Genomic DNA, 26,499 nt, shown 5'->3' with positions numbered 1-26,499 from the left:
TGAAAACTGCATGAAATTCCAACCGGTCCTAGGAATTAGAATGGGAATCCAGAGTAAGTGTTTCCTTTTCAACACATTCCCTTTGTGCTGGATGAACGAACGTCTCTCCGCATGCTCAGTTCTGAGAGATAATTGTGTGTGAACGCCGTCCTTCACCTAGCTTGTTGGGATCACAAAGATTCTTCCAGTTGCAAACCCCACTACATACATATATATGGGTAGGTACAAGTTGAACTAGGTTTTACACTGAAAACTGCAGGAACTTCAAATCGGCCCTATGATATAGACTGAAAAACCAGAGTAATTGTTTCTCCTACAATCCTGTCTCTTTGTGCCAAATGAAATGACATCTCTCCACATGCGCATTTCTGAGAGATAAGTGTGTGTGAAAGCCGTCCTTCACCTAGCTTGTTGGGAAAACCAGCTTTCTTTTCGGTTGAAAGCTACACATGTGGAGAGACTTTCTTTCATGTAGCACAATGGAAACGTGTTTCTGGAGGAACCCTCACCCTTTTTTCTCAGTCTGTTTCTTAGTGCCGTTTTTAATTTCCTGCAATTTTCAGTGTAAAACTGATTTGGAGCTTGTACCTCCCCATATATATATTTGTACTGTAGTTTCCAGCTGAAAAGCATCTTTGCATTCCCAAAAAGGTGGGTGATTGTTGGTTTTCATACACACTTCTCTCTAATAATTGAGCATGTGTAGTGTCTTTCGTGTATCTAGCATTAAGTGGATGGGTGGCAGTTATAACACTTACTCTTGTTTCTCATTATATTTCCTAGAGCCACTTAGACGTTCATGCATTTTTCACTGTTACGTCGAGTTTGAGCTATTACCTCCCAGTATATATGTATATATTTTTTTCAGTAGAAAAAAACTATGTGTTCACAACAAGCTAGGTGATTCACGGATTTCACACAAACTTTATTCTCAGAGTTCAGCATGTGGACAGACGTCCATTCATCTAGCAGAAAGTGAATGGGTTGCAGTAGGTACACTTACTCTGGTTTCTCAGTATGTTTTTTTAGTGTCTGTTTGAAGTTCATGCAATTTTCACTGTACAACCGTGTTGAGCTATTACCCCCATATATATGTATGTAGATTGTTTTCTCACTGAATGAAACTCTGTGTTCCCTTCAAGCTTGTTTATTGATGGCTTCCACACAGTCTTAACTCTCAGTACTGAGCAAATTGAGAGACGTTTGTTCTTATAGCATAAAGAGAATAGGTACCACTAGAATCTCATACTCTGTTTTCACAGTATTTTTAATATTTTCGGTTTGAACTTCATGATGTTTTCACTGTAAAACCTAGTTGGAAACTGTACCTGCCGATGCATATTTATGTAGTGTGTTCCTCACTGTAAACAAACCATGTAATCCCGAGAAGATTTGTGATTTTCGGCTTTCACACACATTCAATTTTTGAAACTGAGTATATGAGGATGGATTCATTCATCTACCTAAACAGAATGGATTGCTGTAGATACACTTACTGTGAGGTCTGATTATGTTTCCTAATTCCGGTTTGAAATTGATGCATTTTTCTCTGTAAAACCGAGTTGGAGCTAGTACCATCCCATATATATATATACAGTGTAGTTTCCTGCTCAATAAAACTTTGTTTTCCCAACAAGCTAGGTAACTGATGGCTTTTACACTGACCTAAATCTCAGAATTTAGCATGTGGAGAGATTTTCGTTCATCTAACCTAAAAGGAATGGTTTGCAATAGAAACGCTAACTTGGGTTCTCAGTAGGTTTCCTAGTGCCTGTTTGAATTTCATGCAGTTTTCACTGTAAACCGAGTTGGAAATATTACCTCCCCATATATATTTATATAGTATAGTTTTCCAGTGTAAAGAAAGTGTGTGTTCCAAACAAGCTAGCTGGTTGATGGCTTTCACACACACTTAACTCTCAGAATTGAGCATGAGGTGAGACTTTTTTCATCTAACATGAAGGGAATGTGTTGCAGTTGAAACATTTACTCTGGTTTCTCTGTATGTTTTCTAGTGCCGTTTTGATGTTGATACACTTTTCACTTTAGACACGAGTTGGAGCTTGTACCTCCCTATATATATGTATATAGAGTAGTTTCCCACTGAAAAGTTTCTGTGTGTTCCCAAGGTGCTAGGTGATTGACGGCTTTCACACACAATTAATTCTCAGAGTTGAGCATGTGGAGAGACGTTCGTTCTTTTAGCAAAAAGACAATGGTTTGCAGTAGAAAGATCTTCCCTGGTTTCTCAGAATGTTTCCCAGTGTCCGTTTAAAGTTCGTGTATTTTTCAGTGTAAAACCGATTTGGAGGTAGTATCCCCATATATATATATGTAGTGTTTTTCTGCACTCTTAAGAAACTATGTTTTCCCTTCAAGCTAAGTGATGTTTTACATTTGCAACAATTCATCCCTCATAACTGAGCATGTGTAGAGGCTTTCGTTCAATTAGGATGAAGGGAATTCTTTGCAGTTGAAACTCTTACACTGGTTTCTCAGTCTGTTTCCTAGTGCCGGTTTGAAGTTCTTGCAGTTTTCACTGTAAAACCGTGTTGGGGCTAGTTCCTCCCCATATAAAATTGTGTCATGTATTTTCCCCATGAAAAAAATTGTTTTTCCCCAACAAGCTAGGTGATTGATGTCTTTCACACTCACTCTCAGAATTGAGCATGTTAAGATACGTTCTTTCATCTTGCATAAAGAGAAGAGGTAGCACTTGAAATAATTACTCTGGTTTCTCAGTTTGTTTCCTAGTGGCGGTTTGAAATTCATGCAGTTTTCAGTGTAAAAATGACTTGGAGCAATTACCTTCCAATATAGATGTATACAGTGCATTTCCCCACTGAAAGGAAACTATGTTTTCCATACAAGCTTAGTTATAGTTTACATTCGCACATATTCAATACTCAGAACTGAGCATGTGGAGGAGAGACGTTCTTTCAACTAGCATAAAGGGAATGATTTGCAGTAGAAACACTTACACTGTTTTCTCAGTATGTTTCCTATTTCGGGTTTGTAGTTCATGCAGTTTTCACTGTAAAACCGAGTTGGAATTAGTACCTCCCCATATATAGTTATTTAGTGTTGTTTCCCACTGAAAAGAATTTGTGTGTTCCCAAAAAGTTAGCTTACTAACGGGTTTCACACTCATTTAACTCTCAGAATTGAGCATGTGTAGAGACGTTCATTCATATAGCATAAAGGGAATAGTTAGCAATTGAAACACTTACTCTGATTTCTCAGTATATTAACTAGTGCCGGTCTGATCTTCATGCATTTTCCACTTATGAACCGACTTAGAACTAGTACCTCCTCATTTATACATATGTAGTGTATTTCTCCAATCAAAAGTAACTGTGTGTTCCCTACAAGCTAAGTGATAGAAGGCTCTTGCACAGAGTCATCTCTCAGAACTGAGCATGGGGTGAAGCGTTAGTTCATCTAGGATGAAGGGAATGGGTTGCAGTTGAAACACTTATCTGGTTTCTCAGTTATGTTTCCTAGTGCCGGTTTGAAGTTCATTCAGTTTTCACTGTAAAATCGACTTGGGTCTAGTACCTCCCCGTATATATGTATGTAGTTAGTTTGGCACTCAAAGAAACTGTGTTCCGTACAAGCTAAGTGATTGATCATATTCGCTAGCATTAAACTCAGAAAAGAGCATGTGGACAGGCTTTCGTTTGTCTAGCATAAAGGGAATAATTTGCAGTAGAAACACTTACTCTGTTTTCTCAGTATGTTTCCTATTTCGGGTTTGAAGTTCATGCAGTTTTCACTGTAAAATCGACTTGGAGCTAGTACTTCCCCATATATATATGTATGTAGTGTAATTCCCCAGTCAAAAGAAACTGTGTGTTCCCTACAAGACTAGTGATAGATGATTTCACACACATTCAACTCTCAGAACTAAGCCTGTGGAGAGCCGTTCGTTCATCTAGGATGAAGGGAATGAGTTGCCATATAAACATTTACTATGGTTTCTCAGTATGTTTCCTCGTGCCGGTTTGAATTTCATGCATTTTTCACTGTAAAACAGAGTTGGAGCTTGTACCTCCCCATATATATTTATATAGTGTTATTCCCAACTCAAAAGAAACTGTGTTCCCAAAAAGCTAGGTGATTGACGGCTTTCACACACACTTAAGTCTCAGAATAGAGCATTTTAAGATACGTTCATTCATCTAGCATAAAGGGAATGGGTTGCATTAGAAACACTCTGGTTTCTCAGTTTCGTTCCTAGTGCTGGTTTGAATTTCATACAGTTTTCACTGTAAAGTCGACTTGGAAATATTACCTCCTATATATATGTATGTATTGTTTTTCCCCACTCAAAAGAAACTGTGTGTTCCCTACAAGCTAACTGATTGATGGCTTTTGCACACATTCAACTCTCAGAACTGAGCATGGAGAGAGGCGTTCATTCATCTAGGATGAGGGCAATGGGTTGCAGTAGAAACACTTAGTCTGGTTTCTCATTATTTTTCCTAGGTCCGGTTTGAATTTCATGCAATTTCCTCTGTAAAACCAGGTTGGTGCTAGTATCTCACCATATAGATATCGTGTAGTTTACAATAGAAAAGAAACTGTATTTTCCCAACAAGCTAGTTGTTTGATGCCTTTCACACACATTCAAATCTCAGAATTGAACATGTGTAGAGGCGTTCGTTGATGTAGCATAAATGGATTTTGTAACTTTAGAAACACTTACTGCGATTTGTACGTATGTTTTCTAGTGCCGGTTTGAAGTTCATGCAGTTTTCAATGTAAAACCGTGTTGGAGCTACTACCTATCCATATATATATATATATGTAGTTTAGTTCCAAACTCTAAAGAAACTGTGTGTTCACATCAAGATAGGTCATTGACCGATGACACGCACATTCAACTCTCAGAATTGAGCATGTGGAGACGCGTTCATTAATGTAGCATAAAGGGATTGAGGAGCCATAGAAACACTTAATGTGATTTCTCAGTATGCTTCTTAGTGTCAGTTTCAAGTACAGGCACTTTTCTCTGTAAAACCGAGTTGGAGCTAGTACCTCCCCATATATATTTATGTCATGTATTTTCCCACTGATAAGAAACTGTGTGTTCCCAACAAGCTAGGTGATTGACGGCTTTCACACACAACTATCAGAATTGAGCATGTGGAGAGGCGTTCGTTCATCTAGCATAAATGGAACTTGAAAGCAATTATAATGATCTATGTTGGTAGGAAAACAGTAAAGGGAGCATTAATTTGGAGCCTGTATAGTTATGGTCAGCATATATGACAGAATTTAGTTTTCAGCAGAAGATTTCTTTATTTTAATGTTCAGAAAACTTAATTCTTTCCTGTACCTGGATATAGATAGTGAATGTTTTGAAGTCTTTGAGCAACTGCTTTAAACCAGAATTCTTACTTTGCTTTTGGTCTTTAACCTAAGAGAATATCCAGAATTCCAGTGGCAGTTCAAAAGCAAGGGCCTGAACCTTGCCTATTACTTGTTTAAAGTACAGTAAGAATAACTGTAGACTAGGGTACTGTGGATAACTGAAGGGCTGCTTGGATATGTTATATGTAAGTTATATTTTCAAAAATTATTAATAACATGAAAATCAATCAACCTTGGTGATCTATTTGGTATAATTTAATCTTTAATAATGTAGATTTTGATAGCCCTTTTATTTATGTAACTTATGAAAATAAGTTGGCTTTATATAACTACTATCTAGATAAATGATTAAATTTTTGGGTTTTTTTTTATCATTTGCTTCTTAAAAATAGGATATTAATTACACAATATGTATTTTCCTTCAAGTTCATACTTTTTTCCCTAAACTATCTTGACTTGTTTAGATAAGTTAATCCATAGTCTGATTTTAAAAACTCAGTATGTTCTTCTGTCTGTTGCTTTATTAGAGAGTAAGAATTCCTTATTATTTTTAATAAAATATAATTGCAGGAAACTATACTGGGATTCTTTCATTCACAGAGTCAAGCAATGATTCCTGTTTTGTTAGATCAGGTGTCTAAGCCTCTCAACTTCCAAAAGATTACATGGACAAAGTTAAAAACGCCATAAATGATCGACTAAGAAAGTTTATTGTGTTCCTTGATTAAAAGTATAAATATGGATCACCCTTAAATTCGGATGTAAAGCTATTATGAATTACATGAGTCTTCTCCAAAATTCTTTTTTTAAAACATTTTTTATTGATTTATAATCATTTTACAATGTTGTGTCTAATTCCAGTGTTCAGCACAATTTTTCAGTCATTCATGGATATATACACACTCATTATCACATTTTTTTCTCTGTGAGTTATCATAACATTTTGTGTATATTTTCCTGCAAAACTCTTCAATTTGGACTTTAAACCCTCCAATAAAATACTGGTTTGAAGGAAGAAGAAAGTCGAGAAATGATTCAATCCAAATTCTATGGGAATAAACAAAGCTAAATGTTTCATTTTTTGAAGCAAAACAGATATGTTTTCTGCACCATATGATTTTAATAGTATTCATCTGAACATACGGTTTAGACACCATGAGACCATAAGCCAACAAACAAGATGTCAGGTAAAGCAAGAAAAAAAACTGATGGAATTTTCTACTGCAAAATTTCCCCTAACTCGAACTGTAATAGAGAACAAATCTGACGCCACATTGGATCTGTTCCTTTAGTTTGAAGCACTGTGCCCTGTTTTCCAGGCTTAATCTTGCTGGCTCTGCACCTTTTGTAAAACAACTTTAGCCTTTAGCCTAAAACCTACAGGAAAGCCAATTCTCGGGGCTCTGACCTTTAATGATGTTAGCACTTCTGCACTTATGCAGGGATGGCAATTTGTAAAATAGAGAATAACCTTTGTTTTGTTGGAGGTTTACAGGGACACCACAGCCTGACCCACATGGATGACTGCAAGAACAAAGAATGCCTGCAGCAAGAAGTTTGCACAGCCAACCACACCCCCTCCCCTTTTCAGCTTAAAAGGGGCCTGAATTCTGACTTGGGCAAGATGATTCTCCAGGACATTAGTCCCCCATCTTCTTGGTCTGCCAGCTTTCTGAATAAAGTTACTATACCTTGCTCCAAAACATTGTCTCCTGATTTATTTTTTTATCACTGTTGTGCAGCGAGCAGAACAACTTTGGCCTCGGTAACAGACTCAGCTTTGCCATTCCGTCTGATGTGAAATCTTTCTGGGTGTACACGTGCTTGCCTGGTGGTGGTGTTGTTGGTGGTGGTGGTGGTAGGCAAAATTATTTCACTTCTCCTGATTTCAAAAGGCAAAAATTTCCTGCTATTTAAGTCAACTCTAGACTTTTACAGAATCACCTGCAGATGTGCTTCTGGAAGCTAGAAAAATTCCAACAATGAAAATAATTGTATTGTCTCCAGACAAGATAATTTTCCTCAAAACTGAGTAGCTGTGAGACACACTTCAGGAGTACAGATAGATGCAGTGTGCTTCATTTCCCATGTTGTTCCAACACAATTTTCCAGTTATATCAAAATAAATTAAAATCGGTCTTCAATACCAGATGCTCTGGCATGATACAACAATGCCAATTCCACTTATTTATTGAGCCAGAGCAGCTTTAGAGTAAATGATTTTATACCAAACTCCTGCTTGATGTCCTGTCTTCTCCCTTGTGACCAATTCCTTCTTCTTTCTTCCTACAAGTTCTCCTGTTATGGTAAGTTAGCCCTTACTGTGCACATTCAATTGGGAAGGCACAAATTAAATATGTGAGGGGATGACATGCATATTTAATTCTTACTTATACATAAATACAAGCACAGAGGACCTGTGTCTTGGAAGACGTCACTTCCTAATGTGGGCAAGAGGATGGTCTATAGTTCAATCAAAGATCTAAAAGCAGTTTTCTAGGATATAATAAAGCAATGCCTGAGTTATAAGACAGAACAACCCCCGGATGTGAATCAGTGGCACCAACCAGTGGGGGCACATGTGTGCACACACACGCCCATGCACACGGAGCAGCCTTGGAGACACTCCATCTGTGCTGATGGAGCAAAGTCATGCTGGGGAGATGAGGAAAAAGTGCCTAATACAATCAAATCAGGACATCTGAGGAATGGGTAATAGGAGTCAATTGAATTTTCTGATTAGCTGAAGGTCAAACAAAAACACTTTTAATTTCAAACATCATTACTAAAAATTTCCCTAAAGCACAGGAGCCTGTTTTCCTGCCTTGCTTAGTGTCATATGCCATATTAAACATGACAAATTCATGCTTCTCTGACTGTGGATCGGGAAAGGCCTTGCTGTCCTGTTCTGAATATTAGTCTATGTTTTGCAGCACAGTGGATACTGAAAATGGGGCAACTTGAGTGAATGGGAATGGACATAACCTAGCAGTCACTGACTGTGTGTGATTTGCCAACTTTCTCCAAAAAGTAATGGTAGCAAGCAAATCAGATAAATTCAGGGCTCTTGGGGTGGGGAGTCTGGTGGGCTGACAGCTGGGTGGTCTCAGACAGCTGTTTTACTGTGTAAAATAGTGACTATGATCCACAGTGACACATTGTCAAATTCTTGTGCCTGTAGCTGTGATACCTGGCCAAGTCTGTGAAGCCAATTTTATCAATGGTGAATAATGAAGATAACTAACATTCCCTTTCCCTGAGGACCATCTTATGTGACATCCATTCATTGACTCACTGAGTTCCCTAAGTACACTTTTTGCTGCATAACAGTCTTAAAAAATGAAGCAGGGATAAAATGAAGCTCTGAAGTGTTGAAGCCTTGCCCGAAATCATGCAGATGGGAAGACGCCGTGCTGGGAGCTAAGCTCGGGCCAGACTACAGAACCTGAAGGGCCCAGCAAGTCCCCTCACCCAGGAACCTGGCCCACAGCCACTTCCAGGCCCTGTTCTGTTTCTATGAGTGCTCATGGGAAAGTGCCAGGGACTTAGCGTAAATATGACTTGATTAAGTTATTCAAACTGGGATAGCCTTTTGTTGGGGACTGTAACCTGGGAGTGAAACTGGCAGTGAAGTAAGCGAGGAAACAGCCCTGGTTGTAAGAATATTTCTAGGGAAGAAGGTTCCCTGATGGGCTGGCATGGGAATCGCTGTGGTTGTGAGCCCCCCGTTGCCCTGTGGAGGTGTGGGCAGGGAAGGAGAGAGGCTGTTCAGACTGGTCATAGTCATTACAGTTTGTAAACAGCTGAGTTCTGTTCCCTCACAGCTCAGACACATGCAGGACATGAGGATGCTTAGCTAATGACCAACAGTGGGTAGCAAAGGCCAAGAGTGCAGTGGGGAGGAGAGATGGGACCACCTTCTGGAAGAACTTCTGCCCCAGGGGTCCAGGAATGTAATTAATGTTTGGGGATGCACAAAGGGTTTGTATGGCCTCATCAGGTAGTTCCTACTTTAAACTGATAGTCTGGAATATACGGTAAAATACGGTGGAATGACTGCTCTTATTTTAGTTTCTACAAACTCTTAAACGGATGGATTTCTATCTCCATTATACAAGCACTGCTGGGTAACCTTTAGAGCCATGTGAGGATCAAACGAGTGAATACTTATTAATATTATTATCATGCTTCTACTGAATTAACACTTCAGCAACAGTATAATGGCCATGCTTCTTAACAACTGCCTCTGTAAGATCTCTTGTAAGTCACAAATAATAATTATAAAGAAAATATATTAAAATAATAACAATTACATTTACAACAAATATGTTGTTTATAACGATGATAGTGTTAGCATCTCCCTCTCATATTAAACAATACCCAACACTGGATTCCTTAGGAAGCAATGCCAATACACGTTTGGACTTTTCAAAGTCTTCAGCCCATGAAGCCATTTTACTCACATTGGTCCACCACAGCCAGAATTGCTGTTCCTTGTATGGTGGGCTGCCACGCTGTGATGTCCTGGGCTTTTTCTGGCACCATGCGTCTATACTGGGTAGTCAAGTTTCCACATACCCACTCTGATTTGCAATATATTGTTCTCCAGAGCCAACAGAGGGGCCAATGGAAAGAGGCCACAGATAAGGTGGTGAACCCAAACTGAATACCTGTTGAAGGAATGGACACACAACATGGAGTGGTGGATGGATGGAAGGACAACAACAATTCCTCTACTCCAGTAAAGAGAGAGGGGCAAATGGTGAACTAAATCCCAAAGAGAAAAGACATTCATGGTAATAATAATGTTCAACAGTGAAAGAATCCAAACAAAAGGCAAATAAAAAATCTCTCGGAAGAAGACTCATTACAACCTGTTTCATTCACGTATATACCCTTAGTAGAAATAACATACTTAAAAATCTTCAACCAACCATAGTTGTTTGCTCGTAATAAACTTGGGAATCTTGAAGCATATTATTCACTCTCAGTGTTGAAATAATACAATCTTGGAAGATGATTTGTCATTGAGGATTAAGAAAAAGAATATTGTGGTTGTATATAAGAATTTAAATAGGAATAAGGAATGTACTTTTGGGAAAGCTCTGCATAGAGAATGTTGGAGGAAATGCACTGAAAACAGGCAAGTGAGCAAGCTCCCTTGAGTCTGGGAAGGTGAGTGCAGCACATTCAGAGAGTCTATGAAGTTATTACAAGTCACAGAAAGGTATGCAATTAAAGTGTCTTCCAAAGCAAAATATCCTTCTGCATGAATTTTTATCTTGATATTTCTATGGTCTGTGTGGTCACAGGAAGTCAAAGCTATGGTGGTGGCTTAGAAGTTCTTTTCTCTCTGTCTGTAGTTTACAGGACATTGCTACAGATGGGGCAGCAGAGATCTGCATAAGCTCTTCCATGGGGTGGGGGAGCAGTTAGAAATGATAAGGCCAGAGATCTATAAGACTTTTAGACCCTAACTGACAGACTTTTAATTAAACTAGCACAGGTATGTAACTAAGACAGTGGATGAGAGGCAAGTTTGTAGTCCCTTTAGTGTTACTGCTCAGTCAAGGGATAGGGACCACTCTGGCCAGGAACGGCAAGACCGTGGATGGGGTGGATGGGTAGGAGGAGCTGACATTTGCTTCTGACCTGAGAGGCAGGGGTGTGTTGCAGAAAAGCCGACAGTGCTGGAAAGATGCCTCATGTCCACAGCCCAAAAGGAGCTGTCATATTCAGGGAGGTCAGAGAGCAAGAACCAGAGTTAGTGACGCCAGAGTGTCAGCAATGTGGCAGCAGTGATGTCAGTATCTGTGTCCAAAACCCACCTAACCCTACATGAACTCATCTGCCTACAGGGGGCAGGTTAGTAGCAGAAATGTGGGGAGTGGGTGCAGCCACTGGCAAATTGGCAAGTGGACATCCTAATGAAAAGCACTGCTCACAGTCACCATATTGGAAAGAGAGCCCCCACACTGTCAGATCCCCTTCTTATTCAAGAGAAACTAGAAATTAAGACTTCATTAGCAATCATCCCAGTTCAAATCCAGAAAAGATATCATTTATAATGACAACAAAGGCACAGGCTATTCAGAAATAAATTAATGAAAAATGTTAAAATGATTCTGATAAATGACTTTAAAAAAGAAAAAAATGATGATTGAATGAACAGTAGAATGCACCACCCTCTTCAGTTGACAGATTCAAATTTGGGGAACATAGAACATTTTTTCTCCAAAATCAATTTAGTATCTGAATGCAAATTTAGTTAATAATCCCGAATGGATTTAAGAAAAAATTCTGAAAGGTGATCCTAAATTTCTTCCAGAAATATACACAAATGTACAAATAAAATAATGAGGAGGGATGTTTGAAATTGTAGTATTACGGACATTCTGGAAAAGGATAAAATAGGACCAACTGTAGGAGATATTAATCTATGGTCATGGAAACAGTATAGAAATAGTGCACTGAGAGTATGAATGAAATAGAATACATTTCAAGAATAGACGTGGATATTTAAGAGATTTTAGTAATATTATAAAACTGACACTTAAAATCAGTGGATTCAAGTACTGGTGTAATTTGCTAAATCATTAGAAGGCCTGGTACATTGTCCTCACTTTTGACATTAAAATAAATTCCAGATAATTTTTTAATTAAAAAATAAAACACTAGAAATAACCCAACATGATTTAATCTATTCAGATATTCAAGCGAGAAGAACTTTCTAAAAAGCTTTTGGAACAAAGACCAACAAGAGCAAAGGCCTAGCAACTCAGCAAGGCCAGAAACGCCCCCTGTAAAACAAAACTGACCCTCGCCCAACCCTCTCTCACGGCCCTGTATTGCTCTCTGATACTTTCTATACTTTCTTCTTCCATTTAAAGTCCAGTTTCTTGGAGAAGTGCCTGCGCTGATGACTCCTCCAGGGCTCAGAGCCCTGCATCCCCCACAGCCCCACCACGGCACTGATACAGGAGTTGCACTGCCGGTGGCTGCGTGTTTCAAACCAGTGGGCATTCTCAGCTCCTGTTTATTTGATTACCAGGTAGCTTTTGCCGTGGACAAATATTTTCCTTTCAGTGGAATGTTTTCCCCCCTTAATTTTTGTTTTACTTAAATAAATTTTAAAAGCCCAGGCAGAAAGGTGTGTGTGCACATATGCACATACTCAGATACAAACAGATCTGTTTTATAAAGGCTACCTAAGTGTAGTCCTCCTCCGCCTTTTCCTCAGTTTAGACAATTAAAGGTGGGCTTTAGCCCTTGTTTTTTTGCCCCACACACCACTCTTTCTCACTATACTCCTTTTAGTCAGTGTTCAAATCCCTCTTTAGCAAGGTTACAGCCTTCTCTGTGTTGCCTCATCTAGTTTTCTCTCAACTGCTCTGCTATTCTTCTCTCTCTTGGTGGATTTCTCTCCTCCCATTTGCCATGTACATGGCACTTTCCCCAGGGCCTCGTCTTCAGTCCTCTGCCGGGTAGGACTGAATCGCCCCCACGGCCTCACCCACAGCTCCTCTGAGTTCCTGACTGGTGAATCCAGCTTAACAATGGACATCACCCCTCAGATGTCCTGTAGACACTTCGCACTGAAAATGCCACACACAGAACCATCTCCTCGAAACCAGCTCCTCCCCTTACACTCCCCCTGCAGATCCGCTCCACGGATGGGTCACTGGAAAGTCACCCTAGCATCTCTGCGGCCTGCCGCCCCAGCCCTGCAGTCCCCCCTGCAGCAGTCACCACTTCTGCCGCCCATGTCTCTCTCCTTCTGCCCAAGGCCTCTCTGCAGGCGTGTGCCACTTGTTGTCTGGGTTACCTGGGGTGGTCCCCGAAAAATCCTTTCCCCCCAAAATATGGGCCTCCCCCCAAAAATAGTATCTTCCATTCTGCTTCCAGAATAACCAGATATTCTGCAACATAAACATTATGCAATTTTCTTACTTACAAATATTCCAATATATCCCTGTTTCCTTAAGGATACATTGAAGTATAAGCACACAAGGCCCATTGTGACAGAGGCCTTCTGCACCTGATATTCCCACCTATGGATCCTTTGTTCTAGCCCTACTTGTTGTTCTTCAGTCTGGCCAAGCCGCTTCATGCCATGTACTCTTATATGTCTCTTCCTCTCTGCATGAAGTGTCCACTCCCTCTACCACAAAATAGAGAGCTAAATTCCTTTCACCTTTCAGGATTCAGTTCAAATATTTCCAGCTCTAGGAAGTCCAATTTGTGTTCACCTGTTTAGCAATCCATCAACTACTCGCCATGCCTCGCCTGGCCTGGGGAGTGCAGACACCACGTCTTACCTGTCTTGGTCTCCCCAGCAGTTGATACAGTGTTTGGCATAGCAGTGCTCAATGTCTGTTGGTTGGGTAAATAAATGAATCAGTAAAGAGATGAGAGGTCTACAATTCCCCCCAGTTACTCAGCTGCCATTTTGGAAAGTTCATTCTTCGGAGTTAAGGAAATGTCAGTGCAGGTGTTGGGCAGACGGAACAGAGGTGAGGGTGTGGGGGAGACAGGCCTGGTCCTGGAGAGTGCAGGAAGGCGTGGGTGAGATAGCACTGGAGAGAGAGGGAATGGAGGGGGCGGGTGAAAGGAGATGTTGAAGAGCAACTGATATTAAATGCAGTAAATTAAATGGAGAACATAATATATGAAGGGAAGATCAAGTTAACACAGCAAGGGTGGAAAAGGCAGTACCAGAGACGAAGAGCTCTCACTTCATCCCTCACAGCATTTCACTTATGGCACCCGCCCTCTGGGAAGGCAGCGTCAAATTCTTGAGAGACTGGTGTTTGTGCTGTGGGTGCTCTAAGTACAAAACGGTATCTTATGGCTTCCAGATTTTAAGACTGATAGATTATTTCTCTTATGTCCCATGTCTGAGTTCTCAGGCAGCAGGATCATTCGCTGGTGGGGGGAGAGCTATTGTGGTAAACAACTCAGAGTTACTCTAATAATCTCAAAGGACAGTGGGGAATTCATGAAAACAAATAAAAGAGAATTTTCACTCAGAGAAAACCATATGTCATATAGAACCTTGTGGGGGCATTGGGGGCAATGTTACCGCCACCTCATCTAACAGTTTTATGTGAGTGTGCTGAAAATCCAAGCTCAAGTCACTTAAACACGTATGAGAACCAGGGTCCAGGCTGTGGTGCTCCAGACATGGACGGGAAGATGAAAAGCCTGACTACTGCCTCTGACAGGATCAGTGCAGCCAGGGAGCACAATGCACACGGACACGATCACGCACCATCAAGACAAGAATCAAGTGCAATTCATGCCTAGAAAGGAGAGTAGAAAATCTCTAAAAAGTGGAGGGGTCCCTGCCAAGGCATGGCAAGTGTCCTTCCTGGCAGAAAAACAGATAAAAGTACTTCAGGCGAAGGAGACTAGTGTTGGTGGCTGAGAGCGAGGCCTAATGAAGCACAGGTAAAGGGCTCCAGGGTCATCTGTCACAAGCTATTCCCCTTCAGCAGCTAAGAGGCGTAACTAAAAAAGGCAGGTGGGGTGTCATTAATGATCACGAGGAAAACTGGGAGGAGGAAACTGAGGTCAGGAGATCACCACCAAAGGCACTTTATTTTAGAAGAACAAAAATATTTCAAAAGCACTAGGAAATTCTATCTCCCATGAACGAAAAGAACCCAAAATAAGTTTCACTCCAGCATTGAATACAGAATAACAGACGGCCTACTTTCAGAAATGGATTGAATTATCTAATTAGTCAGGGATTTTTTAGATAATACGAAAACGAATAAATCTGAACAATCTCTCTAGAATAGCTGTTACTCCACCCTGTTTTGTAGGGTAGAGTTAGGCTGAATTATTTAATTTGTATTTTAATTAGACTATAAAGTTCTAAAAGCCCTATCAATTTTTCCCAAAAGCATACAACTTTTCCTTTCATGAACTTTATTTGACTTAAGTAGAACAATAACTTTTTTCCAAGGCTTTTTTTGTGTGTGTTAAAATACCAAATGATATGCTGCCCCCAGAATGTTGTTGTTATTATTAATGCTGATAATAGCCCCAATAAGACATATTTACCATTATGACTCATTTTGGATTAACAGGTCATTGGCTTAAAGTCCTTTTGAAAATAAGAAGAATAAACGAACATAATTTCTACACCAGGGACAGAAGCTGCACCCTTAATGGCACCTGGTCACTAAACACAACAAAAGCAAAGATGAAACTCAAATCAGACACCAGATCACAAAGCATAGCTGACTGAAGATGCCACAAGGTGACCTTTCATTCACCGAGGGAACCAGATGTGTTTCTATGTATAATGTATATTTTTAAAAGCAATTATTTTATATATAGAATGTAATTTAGGAAAAAGAAAACTCCCTCTATCTGTAGACTTATAAACAGGAAGCACAAAGTGGTGCCTTTGCAGACATGAATCTGCAAGCATAAATGCGAAGCCTATTAACAAAAATCTTTTCCTGTCTCCTATGCTTAAAAAAAAAAAAAAACTACTTCAAGGCAGTGGTGAGCTGAAAGGGCTCAGATACAAAACGTGCACATCATCAGCCTTCTAGCAGATAAAAGTGCGCCATGCATAATAGAAAAGATAACGTTTCCTATGGAAATCTATTTTGAGATGCAACAATTAAAAGGCAACTGAGAGCTCAAAACCAAGTTCAACCAAAGAGAAACAGAGCCCAAGCAAATGTACAGAAATGGACAAAGACATTGGAGAAGGAGGAGATCTGTGTTCTACCGATACTCCAGATCAGCAAATTCATTCTGAATTCAAGCCAGTGATGTGCCATGAGGTCACTCAAGGAATCAGGCAGAAACCATCGGCCAGAAGAAATAGGAACAATATCAAAGGTAGGTGTGAGATGTGGAAGGGGTGACCCTGTGAACCTTGCTGCCATGAGGCAGGATGCTCTTGCGGGCTTTCTGCACCGGCTGGCTGGCTCACATGACTCTGTTTAGAAGGATATCAGCCAACAGCTGTGCCACAAGGGCTACAGCCCGAGCTGAGTCATATCTAGTAACGGTTCTGAGTTCATCCTTAGACGACATGACCAGAAGGATTTGAGAATCAATGTTGGAGACGTATCTGAATGAGTATTCCATTTCATTCCTTGACAGTAAATCTTCAGCTTTGTACAACATAAATATTGACAAAGATACACACAGGCACCCTATTTGAAAGCCTGACAGCATAATTGCATCTAATGGAGAAAAGCGGGCTCCGTGTCGGTATGCTAGGTCATTGTTTGGCTCGGTAACCGATGCTTCTGAGACCCAAAGCATAGTCTAGTATAACCGACAGCACAGAAATCTCCACTGATGACTTACTCATTTCAGGGTATTCATAAAGTAACGCCAGTTTGCCCATGGGATACAGATGGTTGTCCCGTTCCCATCGTGGGGTGGTCTGTTCTGCTCCCGAAACTGTGGCACCATTAGATTCATGACCCAGCTGTCAAACAGATCAAATTATAAGGCAGGATATTATCAGACCAAGGTCATAAAAGTATTCCTGACATCTCAAGCTGAACACATCATCGTCCCAAGGATTTAATTTCTTGTTTTCAGGATAAATTTCTTTTTATTGCTGCCTCCCTACCCTCAAATATTGTGAAAACTAGTCCTGACTACGTGCCTTGGTTTTACCAAAATTGTAACCACTATTACTACTTTATCTCCTACCTCCTTTTCAGGTGGGCATTTTAGCTTTTAGAAGATGCCGTCCCTCATTTGTCTTTTTTACCCCCATTTCTCGGTTATTATCCACCATGGCCTTTCCAGTCTGAAAATCGTCAGAGAAAATAATTAAAAGAAAGTAATACAGGGTCTGTGAGCTGGTGATAAGTGCTGTGGAGGAAAATAAAGGAGGGCGAGGAATGTGTGCTAGGGAGGAGTGGGGATGGGACAGTGACCTTTGAATAAGGCAAAGACGGAAGCAAAGGGGTGGGCAGAGGAGGGGCAGAGGGAACAGTGATCATAGGCCTGGAGGTCCCTCAAGCTGGACAGACAGCATGGAGACTGGTGTGGGCCACAGTGAATAGGAAATAAGTGGTGGTTTTGGGGGTGGAGCCTTAGAGGCTGCCATGAGGATGTGGGCATTTTTCCCTTTGAAGGAATTGCGGAGCCCTGGAGGGTCACCGAGCAAAAAAGTGATACTCTAACGTTGGATAGAACAGGTCCAAAACCCTAATATAAGCTGAACAAATCAAGGGACAAAGAAGTGATATGTCACTTCAAATTCAGTGCAGAGCTTGAAAGAAACACAGCCTTGACTCGCAGCCCAGTGCTCTGCCCCCTTCTGAATGCTGTCCCACAGAGCTGTCTCTAAGGTTATGTTTTTTCCTCACTCAGAGGCTTGTGGAACAAAGGAATGCTTCCCCCTTTTTCAAGTGGCAATTTGTCCTGAAAGGAAATCAGAGTTGGCAGTGAAACAAGGTATGGACCTGTAGCCTACAGAGCTGTTGTCCCTGAAAGCAACAGCTGGCGCGTGGTTTACTCGTGGAGTTCAGCAGAAGAGACAGAGCAACAACAGACAACTTAGCGTCTGGCTGAGCTTCAGCTGACTGCACTGCACGTTTGGATGGATTTCAAATTTGGACAGTGAGGCGGCTTCTCACGAAAGGCAGGTGTATACATCATACATGCCCACACGTCTGTATGCATACACACGTAGACACACACACAGCATATGATGTGACTTATAAAGAGCTGCCTCTGCTTGGTTTCCCACAGCCTCTAATCTCAGCATTAACCTTTCACTGGCCATGCTCCCAGGTTTGCTTTGAGATTTCTTTGCAATGGAACATGCCCTTAGCTTCACAAACTTTCCCCACTTCTTTCAATGACATTAGGGGAACAGCAGGGAGCTCTGGGAAGTGCTGGGGATAGGGACTCGAGATAACTCTGAATCTGATTCCACAGTTCATGGCTTATTTGTTAGTTAACTTTATTTACATTCAAAATGCAATTGTTGCAGATCTCAGAAGATGATTTACACTCACTGCTATGGCAGAATGTTGCAGTTAGTAGACCCACCACTGGATCCTCTTATTCAACACGTTCTTACAATATTTCAGATATTACTGTATCACAAATGCCCATTTCTATATTTTTGATATCTGCTTTTCAGTATAATTGTCTTCCTTCTTTATTCTCTAAACCTTATGCTTTTAAAACATTTTTCTGAGAAGTGTTCCATAGGCACTTTACATATGAAAAGTTGATAAAGAGATCCTGGAGATCAAAACCACATTTAAATCCTGAGATATACTCAGCTGTGTCATATACATGGCTAGGTTTAGTCTGCTTACTTTGTTACTTTGTTTAGTAATTTTTGTTTGAAACAACAAGACTACAATCAATAACTTTTAATACCCTATAGTGGAAAAGTATATGACAAGGAATATATATATATATATATATATCACTATGCTGTACACCAAGAATTAACACAATATTGTAAACCAACTATACTTTCAACAGAAAAAGTTGAAATAAAATTAAGAGATGAAACTTCCACTGCCCAGGGTGCTGTCAGGATGAAACGATTCAAAGCATGCCAGGTATCAGCAACCACCCTGACACAGCAAAACCCCATGTGGGATCTTCCTTTTGAGCAGCACAGGCTAACCGGCTGTGGTCACCTGTAAATAGGGTTGAAGTCACTTAGACCCTTGGCTTGGGATCACCGTGGCCACAGGGTTGGGGGTCACTGCGGCACCTACGAGAATGATGCGGCCAGCCTGCTGCTGAAGCCACTCCCCAGGCCGCAAACCCAGAGCACTGCAGGCAGGTCTGAGGTCCGGCCGGGGGCGCGCAGCTCCACAGCCACTCGGAGCCCTGCGGTGGGGGTGGCGCTGGGACCACGCTCGTCCATCACCCTCCCTGGCACCCAGACTCGGGATTCTCCTGGGGGAATTTTTCTCAGCCTCATACTTCCTGTCTCAGCCTCTTGTGGAATCCGGTCCATGCCCCAGGGAAGAAGGGCTTTTACCCTCCGGGACCCAAATCCATCACAGTTTGGATCCAGAATGAAACTTCCATGTTAACTCACCTGGCGCTCCCTTCTTGTGCTGAACTGCCCTCCCCCGTCAATGGCATTAGGTAATATTAGAAGTCCCGACTTGCTTGTCCTTAGCTAAGACCCTGAGCCTCTTGCTCAGTCTTCCTGAGTGGAACCACTCATCTGTGGCAGAAAAGCTTGGGCTGTCGTCTACCCATCATTGTCAACGGTCTTTTGGGTTTTCTGTTGGTTTAAGGCTCTCGTGCAGGGATATCAATTTGCACATGAGAAGCACCTTTTGACATTTTAAAAAATACAGACACTGGATCCTCCCCACTCTCCAGCCAAGGCTGGAAGCTTTCTCCCTCTAGCAGGGGTTACATAATCATTTGCTTGGGAATTGATCACACATATTGGCATAATCATAGTAAATTGCCCTTTACTCTGTGCTTGCCACGTGGCATTTTCTACTTCATGTTGTCTTTGTACTTTCATTATCACATTTAATCCCTGAATTATAGATTATCACCATTTCTGTTGAGGACACCCCTACTTGCTAATCTTGAATACAAGTATCTTTGATTCTCTTACTCTATTTCATTCCTGAGTTTCCTGTTCCTGAATTTAAAGAGTGAATTATGGACACATGTATTTAAGATTCTCTTATTATATTTCTCTGACTCATCCTCTAACCAAATCATATCTGGAGAAGAGAGATGTTCTCTTTTAAACATTTGCTTTTTCTTATTATATAGTAGTGCATACACACAGTGGAAAATGTAGAAAACATATAAAGTAAGAAAATTACAGCCATACATTATCTAAACACCAAAGGACAATGCTATGTCATTTTGGGCATTTAACTATTTTTCTTAATATTTTATCATAAAATTTCCCTAGGAAAGTTGCTTAACCCTGGAATTGTACTAGCCTTTGGTCCAGTACAGAATAACATTCCCAGAAATGACCCCAACATCAAAATAGTATGTGAGGCTGGGAAGGCCACAGGGCACTCAGCTTATTCTCTGAGTCCTACAAAGAATGCTGTTGAATCACTGATGTTATGCATTCGATGCCTGTGAGTCACTCACTCACTCAGCTGGCTCGGACTGAGACCTACTTTATACCAGGTGCAGATCCAAGTGCTGGGGAGGCCCCAGAGGGAGCCTGGATCATGGCATCACTCTCCTTCTTTTGCTCCCAGAATCCTACTCAAGAACCCCACATGGGATTGGGGGTGTGGAGGCAGGTGAGATATAGTGAAATTCATTTCATTATGTTCCTTTAGACATATTTAAATAGCATGAAAATAGTCGCTAATTTTGATAAGTTTTCTTTTCTCTTCCTATGTATTTTTGAGGAAGTGTATAGTTTTGGTGCAGCAAGAGTAATTGATAGATCTTTGGTATGTTAGGATTTTATATGAAAAATTAAGAAGGAAACTGCACTTATACAAAGAGAAGAGGCAGTGAGGAAAAAACAAGCCACCCTCGAACTTGGCTACAATTCAGAATTCCTGGTTTTCAAAAAAGGGAAACATAATTCAAAATAAATTCCCTAAATATTTTAGCCCATAGTAGAAATACATGGAGGCAAAGTTCAGCTCACTGGAACCTAGAACAGTGTGCTTACTTAAGCGAAGGTATAAACAGACCACAGATACTATAATGCATCCTTTAATTTAAACTAGTTCATGTGAGCAAGTTTCATTTCACATGAATTGCTCAGTACCAGTTTAGGAAATATATCCTTCTTGATTGGTAAAAATAGCTCACGGATAACCAGATTCAACAAAATTTAGTGTTCAATAATTTACTTATTTCCTTCAGGAAATGCTTTTGAGTAATCTGAGTTAAGTATTTCCTCTATCTGATCTATTTCTTTTCACAGAGAAAAGTAGTATTATTTGTGGGGGGCCACTCATGACCTGAGGACTGCCGAGCACAGAGGTTGGGCCTAAACTCCCACAGTGCAGGGAATCAGGCTCTGAGGTTGATCTCTCATGGACAATCTCTGTCCCGCCACCCCTTTGAGGAATGTGCCAGATGCATTAAGGCCTGAAGGAACATCCTGAGCTATCAAGTCACTAAGGACCTTTGGAAGGAGAGATGCAATCGGCATGCAAGTTAGTAATCTTAGCCTGAAGAACAATCACCTGAGATAATAGCACAGGAGTCATGTTAGCTTAGAGGAACAATGCCTTAGTTTATCATCTTGGTTCCAGGAACTCTTAATCTTAGTTTTACGAGAACTGTAAACAATAATGATGTCTGTAACAATATACAAGTTAATGATTTTAGTACACGTTGTTAATGTGCCTTAAAACAATACCTTTGCCTACATGCAGGAATGTATGAGCTAATGGGTTAAAATCATATAAATTAACTGCTAGAAATAAACTCGGCGTCCACTCTTGACCTAGCGTCTTGCGGGCTAGAGTGAGACCCTCTCAACCCCACCTTTTAGTCTTGTCTTTCTTTCTCAGTCCTGCAGCACAGGTTTTCTGGACCTGATCGATTTTCGGCTGGCTCCGACAATTATTTGCACATGACCTACTTTTACTTCTCTGGAAATATCTGACTGTGAGCTCAGGGCAAGGGTTGTCTACTGCACAGTAGGGAAAAAAAGATTCATTTCACAGCGAAGATCAGAATCTTTTTTTGAGGGGCGTGGTGAGCTGGGGGACAAGGGAAATGCCTGTTTCGAGACAGACCCCAGTTATCCATACTGAAGCTGAAAGTTGAAGCCATTATGAAGAAATGTGGAAGGACACACTGACACACAAAGGGGTTCACTCTGCAAAAACAGAAAGAAAGAAAGAAAGAAAGAAAGAAAGAAAGAAAGAAAGAAAGAAAGAAAGAAAGAAAGAAAGAAAGAAAGAAAGAAAGAAAGAAAGAAAGAAAGAAAGAAAGAAAGAAAGAAAGAAAGGAAGGAAGGAAGGAAGGAAGGAAGGAAGGAAGAAAGGAAGAAAGAAAGAAAGAAAGAAAGAATAATTAATTTAACTGCCCTATAAAGAGAATGGACAGAAACTTGGTAATAAGGGAGAGAGAAGGAAGGTTAGGGAAGGGAGGAGAAACAATGAAAGGGAACTTGGATGCGGTGGGCAGAATAGCAGGTTTCTGGAGCCTACAATGAAGGATGATAAGAAAAAAAGTAAAGTTTAAAAAAGTTACAAAGTTTAAAATAGTTTAAAAATTAAAAAACGAAGTAAAAAAATAAATTTTTTATAGTGACATGGAAGATTTTAAAATGATGGAGGTTTTTTATTTCAAAATTCAAGTCGTTTGAGTTTCTCCCCCATGCTCCAAACAACAGTAAGATCTGCTTGTGTAAGTGGTTTTGGGGGACACCACAGAGAGGGGCGAGCTCTGCAGTTACGTTGGCCAGGAACAGAATGCTGGTGTGGAAGGCAAGACAGAAGAGAGATCAACAGTTTCATGAGAACAGAAACTCAAAGCCAGAAATTATCTTAAAAAGTTTAGTGTGGTAGGCAGAAAAATGTTCCGCCATAATATGTCTATGTCCTTATCCCCAGAACATTGGAAGAGGTCAGATTCCCTGGGAAAGGGGGCCTATGGTTGCAGATGTGGTTAAGGTTGCTAACCAGTCGACTCTAAGAGAGACCATCTGGATTATAGATGTGGGCCCAGTGTAATCACCAGGGCCGTTAAAGGAGGAAGAAGGAGGCAGAAGAGGGGAGAGAGGAGAGGAGATGTGACCACAGGATCAGGGTCAGAGGCACACAACCATGCTGACCTTGAGATAGAGAAAAGTGGTCACAGGCCAAGAGACGCAGGTGGCCTCTGGAAGCCACAGAAGTCAAAGATACAGGTTCCACTGGGGCCTTCAGAAACAGACGTGCCAACATTTTGACTTCAGCAGGCTTCTGCGTTCAAGAAAAATACAAGGTTATATTTGTGTTGTTTAGAGGAGACTTTATCTTTTTTCTTCCTACTACCATGATATTTGGGGATACTAGTTAAAACAGCAACAGAAAGCGAATACAGTAAGCTCCTTGAAATGTTCAGAAATTGCAGATAACACTGGACTGTCCACTCTGATGTGGGATTGGGCTTATGTGAAAATCAAAAAGACAGTGTGACCTTTGTTAACATCTGCTTTTCTCATTTTTAGGAAGAGAACAGTAAGTCAAAACTTCTGTTGTTATTATTTTAGACAAGTGTCTCTTAAAACATTATGTAACCCTGTGCCTTAGGACCCCAAGGGAGTCTCTGTTCTTAGAAGAACATGGATTCAGAGAGATAGGGTCTTACATCTGAGTCCCACAGTGGTCTCTTATAGGCAATGAGAGCTTGGGCAAATCAGTTACCCTCTTTAAGCCACAGGATCTTCATTTGCAAAAGGAAGATAAGAATAAGGATTGTTTGGGTGATTAAATTGTACACAGATACACGCACACATACACATATGTACAACATTAAATACAGTGACTAGCACATACTAGGCACTCAACAAATTTCTGTTATGGATTTTTAAATGCATATATAAAAGGAGGAGAAATTTGCAGGAAGTTGTGGGAAAACTTAGTTCATGGCCCCAAAAAGGGCCATCTCTCAATGGGCTCTGATCCGTCAGTCCCCAGTGGTGGGCTAATAAGCAGAGACTATAGCACTTGAGGATTTATGTTAAACATAAAAAAGAAGGCATTTAAACATAATTATTAAACAGCAGGTACGTTTATACTGTTGGCTGGATCATCTTATCTGGAGAGCTTTAATAAGCAGAGAGTCTCCCCTGTTCTAGAGATGGCCACGCAGGAAAATGATGTGGGTGGGTGGGCCGTTCTCACCCCAAGAACACATGACTGAGTACTCACGGAAGCAACACCTCTTGTATGTTATTCCAGATGGACTGTCCTCCCATGATTATTGTCAGCTGTGTCATCAGTTCAAGGAGACAGCCACTTGGGTCACACTGGAATATTAGAAAGAAAATCTCATTTAAATTTTAGATAGCTCTAACATGAAATAAAGTCATTATTTTATGCCTAAAAAAATCAAAGGATCAGAGAGTAAAGACACTCTTCTTTGGGCAACTAAGAGAAAACCTGAAACAGGTTAGAATGTCAGAACACAAAGCTGTATTCACACCTCTTCATTTCTGTATTTTTACAGCCAATACACCAGATGTCACGGATAACTCACAAATCTGCCCTTAAAGAATGTGATGTAGAAACACGAGGAGTAGTAGTTGACAAACTGGAACAAGAACACCTTCATGGCTGGGTTATTCTCATAGTCAGTCTGGTCCTTGGGAGCTCTGCAGCTAGAATAAAGAAAAGGTAAGTCTGTAAATCTGTGAACGGCTTTGAAACCCTAATCAAAGCCACGGACACATGAGTTAACACGCTAAATATGTATGTGTATATATATATATATACTATATATATATATATATAGTATATATATATATATACGCAATTCACACTGTTTTATATCAGCTGTTTTGAATTTCTTAACTTATCCACTATGTTATTTCCAACTGTACACAATGTTGTAAGAGTTTCTCCCACTAAGAACGCAATATCCCACAAGGCAAAAAAAAAACAAGTCACCCGTTCCTTAAAATTTATAAGCACAACAGTATCCAATGGTCAAGAACTGTCCTCTGTCAGGTGTAATTTGAAAGAAAGCTACTTCTCAACATCCTGCTAAATAAAATTCTCTTGTCTCCCTGAACGGCAGTAAGGTAGGACTATTGAAGAAGACAAACAAAACACGGGGCAACTTGCTAGAAACATTTGGGGAACATAAAACGATCATCCTCCTAGTTCAGAATTTGAATTGGTCTTAGTATTTTCAGAAGATGACCACTGAGCAGACCACTGGGAGAACCACCCAGCCACATGCAACGTGTGGGAAGCACTTAACTTAGGCCGCTAAGCCGCTGGGTGGGATACAAGCCAGAGAGAAGAAACATTTATTATAGAAGCCGCAGCTCATGAGAATGGAGCTACACTAACAGGAACAGCATGGGGGGAAGACACATAACAGTGTGATTAATTGTCCTCTCCGTAACGCGCAAGCAAATCTGCCACTGGAACCACGACCCTCTTCCACTTATTTGCAATACAGAGACTATTTACTTTCAACAATAGGGTACATTATCTAATGTAATTGAAATTATTATTAAACACTGACATATTTACACAGAGCTTGGACATTCTAAAGCGTCCTTTGTCCCTTTTACTAATGCAAAAATGGAGCTAATTCACTTCTCATATAGGCTAGAGAAAATAGGTTTGCAGTTGAAGTTAACTAAAGACTGTAATGTACTGCAATTCAAGTTCCTAAAAGATAGTCTCTGTTTTGACCTGGTTCTAAAACTTGTGTAGAAATTATCTCAGCTGCAGGAGGAGCTTACCAGAGTCAGTCATCATGACTGACACGTTCTCATATATGGCGTTCAGGGTCATGAAGATGATAAAACTGATGAGGGAAGCAGTGATGGGCGTGGCCCACCTGCACAGTCAGGTACTTTTGGATTGGGTCTGTTCCACTCAGGTTCTTGGGAAGTTTTGCAGAAAATACAATGAACACTGAAAGTCCGTAGACAATGATCCCAATAACTGAAGCAATGGTCAACAGGACCTGACAACCCAAAAACCCAGCAGCATGAGACTCACTAATGATCGTATTTTTACACAGAAAACTTGCCCCCAACCCAGCTTAAACAGAAAACATGCATGTGTTGTAAACTTCACATAAACGTGAGAAGTGATATAAATCGCACGTAAATGCCATAAGAGACGTGAATATCAGGCATGTTAAATTTTAGTGGAGGAGGAATGAAAGATGTCAAAAAGAATGAGTGCATCCACTAATGTAACACGCTGGCAGCAGGAGCAGCTGTGTGCAGGGCATAGGGAATATATGGGAACTCCACTTTCTGTGAATTTTTCTGTAAACCTAAAACTGCACTAAAGAAGAAAGCCTATTAAGTATATTTTAATGGGTCAAAATGGGGCAACTGGTGGCATGTTCTTTTGGAGGGAAGTCTGTGATAGCAGAACAAATGAAAGTATCCCTTCTACATCTGTAGAATTACTTATGTTATGAACTAGTTGTAACCCATGAAGGGGATATGCT

The 26,499-nt window shown here is 40.6% G+C and overlaps 1 pseudogene; it reads right to left on the bottom strand.

Moving 5' to 3' along the window:
- Positions 1–9,569: 9,569 nt before the first annotated feature.
- LOC140692795 (anoctamin-6-like) overlaps positions 9,570–26,499 on the bottom strand; it is a 363,584-nt pseudogene continuing 346,654 nt past the window's right edge.

Source organism: Vicugna pacos, unplaced genomic scaffold (genome assembly GCF_048564905.1).
Source record: "Vicugna pacos unplaced genomic scaffold, VicPac4 scaffold_17, whole genome shotgun sequence".
NCBI lineage: Eukaryota > Metazoa > Chordata > Mammalia > Artiodactyla > Camelidae > Vicugna > Vicugna pacos.
This window is presented reverse-complemented; position numbering and strand designations above follow the sequence as displayed.